This window comes from Pteropus vampyrus, unplaced genomic scaffold (assembly GCF_000151845.1).
Source record: "Pteropus vampyrus isolate Shadow unplaced genomic scaffold, Pvam_2.0 Scaffold1002, whole genome shotgun sequence".
NCBI lineage: Eukaryota > Metazoa > Chordata > Mammalia > Chiroptera > Pteropodidae > Pteropus > Pteropus vampyrus.
This window is the reverse complement of record NW_011889783.1, coordinates 16806-19659: the sequence shown is the minus strand read 5'-3', so window position 1 is coordinate 19659 and position 2854 is coordinate 16806. Positions and strand designations below refer to the sequence as shown.

Sequence of the window (2854 nt, the reverse complement as noted above, 5' to 3'; positions counted from 1 at the left end):
ACCAGTCATGTACCAAAACTTAAAAGATGACCCAAAAGAATCAAACTATTTCCAGGTTCCTTAACCATGTCCCAGAACTGTCAAGAATATGTATAGGAATACAGACATATTTAGCACTGAACAAGGTAAAGTCTACAATATCTAGCTAGTATCCAATTAAACATTATGAAAAAATGCAAGATACATAAAAATGAAAACTATACTGAGGAGAAAATTCAAACAATTGGAACTGATCCAGGGCTGATAGAGATGGTAGGATTAGTAGCCATAAACATTTAAATAGGCATTATAACTATGTTCCATATGTTCAAAAACTTAAGGAGAGTCACGGAATATATGAAAAATACCCAAATAGACATTCTGGAAATGAAAACTAAAATTCGTAAGATGAAAAATATGCTGGTTGGAATTAATGGCAAATATAGATATTGGAGAAGAAAATAATGTATTTCATGGCATAAACTATCCAAAATGAAAGAGAGAAAATTAAAAAAAAAAAATGGACGGAGTATCAGTGAACTGCAGAACAACTTCAAATGACTAATGGATGGATAATTGGAGTCATTGAAAGAGAAGAGAGGAAAAGAAGACAGAAAAAGTTTGAAGAAATAATGAATGAACATTTCTAAATTTTATGAAAACTATAAACCTACAGGACAAGAAGATAAATGAATTCCAAGCACAAGAAAAATGAAGAAAACTGTATCTATGCACATTATGATCAAACTGATTAAAACCAGTGAAAAAGAGAAAATCTTAAAAGCACACAGAGATAAAAGACATGTTATGAACAGAGTGAAAAAGATATCAATGAACCAAATTTCTCTTTGGAAACAATGCAAGCAAGAAGACAGTGGAGAAACATCTTTAACATACTAAAAGAAAAAATATGAAGGTAAAATTTTATATCTGGTGAAAATATCTTTCAAAAGCAAAGGTAAAATAAAGACATTTTTCAGACATACAAAAGCTAAAATAATTTATTACTGGCAGACTTGCTCTACAAGAACTGATAAAGTGCTTCATGCATAAATGATACCAGATGAAAATATGTATCTTTAGAAAGGAATGAAGAGGGCCAAAAATGTTGTGATATTGTATTTATACTAAGAAATATATATTTGCTTTTTTTCCACTGTTTCTGGCACATAGCTCCTAAAATCCTTGAAATGTCCTATATAAGAGTCATAGGGGCATCTTTTGTTATAATATTTGGTCTTTTGTATTCAAAAGAAACAGCTTCAGAGCATAAAGCTGAAAATGGGTGTCTTTTATTATTCATAACAACACCCTTACAACCACAACTGAAATTATGTTAATAAAGTGACTTTTGGAAAGCTCCCTAAGGATAGAGGTTGGTTGCCAGGGGAATCAACCTTGATTAGAAGGTTGGAATTTTCAGTCCTATCCCCCAACCTTGGGGAAGGGAGAGGGACTGGAAATTGAGTTCAATCACTAATAGCCAAAGTTTTAATCCATCATGCCTATGTAAGAAAGCCTCCATGAAAATCCAAACGGATGGGTTCAGAGAGACTCCAGGCTGGTGAACATCCAGAAATGTGAGGATAGTGTTGTTCCCAGAGAGAGGATGAAAATTCTGTGCCCCTTCCCACATACCTTACCCTATGCAACTCTTCCATTTGGTTGTTTCTGAGTTATATCCTTTTTATAATAAACCACTAATCTAGTAAGTGAATGTTCTCCTGAGTTCTGTGAGCTACTCTAGCAAATTAATTGAACCAGAGGAGGGGGTCCTAGAAACCTCCAATTTATAGTAAGTAGATCACAAGAACAGGTAACAATTTGGACTTGCGATTGGCATCTGAAGTTGGAACGGGAGCAGTCATGAGGAACTGAACCCTTAACTTGTGGGATCTGATATAATCTTCAGGTAGATAGTTTCAGAATTGAGTTAAATTATAGGACACTCAGCTAGTGCAGAATTGTTCGATAGGCATGGAGTGTCCACACCTGGTGTCAGAATGAAATAGTGTTGTAGTAGAGTATGGAGTGTGGAGGAGACAACACGGGAGTGTGTTTTTCCTCTAGAAATGGTAACAAAAAGAATAAATATATGAAAATATTTTTCTTATTATTTAAAAAGTTTTAAAAGAAAACTGATTGTCTAAACAAAAATAACAATAATGTAAGTTTTATAACATGTAAAAGTAAAATGTATATAACAATGCAATAAATTCCAGGAGGAGAGAGGGGGAAGATTATTTTAAAGATCTTATGTTATACTGAAAGTGGGATAATGTTACTTGAAGATAGAGAACAATAAGTTAAAGATGTATGTCATAAATTCAAGACTGACCACTAAAAATGCAAAAAGTTATAGGTAATAAGCTGACAAAGGGGATAAAATGGAATCAGAAAAATATTTGACTAATGGAAAAGAAGGCAAAAAACAGGAAAAGAGGAACAGAGAAAAGATGGGACAAATAGAAAAATACCAGACTCAAACCAAATAATATCAATAATGACAAGATGTAACTGGCCTGAACACCCCAATTTAAAGTCATTTATTGGGTCTACGGCCATGCCGCCCTGAATGTGCCCGATCTCGTCTGATCTTAGAAGCTAAGCAGGGTCAGGCCTGGATAGTACTTGGATGGAAGACCACCTAGGAATACCAGGTGCTATAGGTGTTATAAATAAATAAATAAATAAAGTCATCGATTGTTAGATTGGATAAAAATGCAACACACAAATATATGCTGCCTTTAAGAACTACACTTTAATTTTAAAGGCACAAGCAGAATAAAATAAAAGGCTTGATAAAGATATACCATGCTAACTCTAGTGGAAAGAAACCTGGAGAGACTAAATTTATAAGCAACAAAGCAGATTT

The 2854-nt window shown here is 33.7% G+C and overlaps 1 pseudogene; it reads left to right on the top strand.

Annotated features, from left to right (window-relative positions):
• The first annotated feature begins 2532 nt into the window (after positions 1-2532).
• Positions 2533-2651, top strand: LOC111734365 (annotated as a pseudogene).
• Positions 2652-2854: the final 203 nt, after the last annotated feature.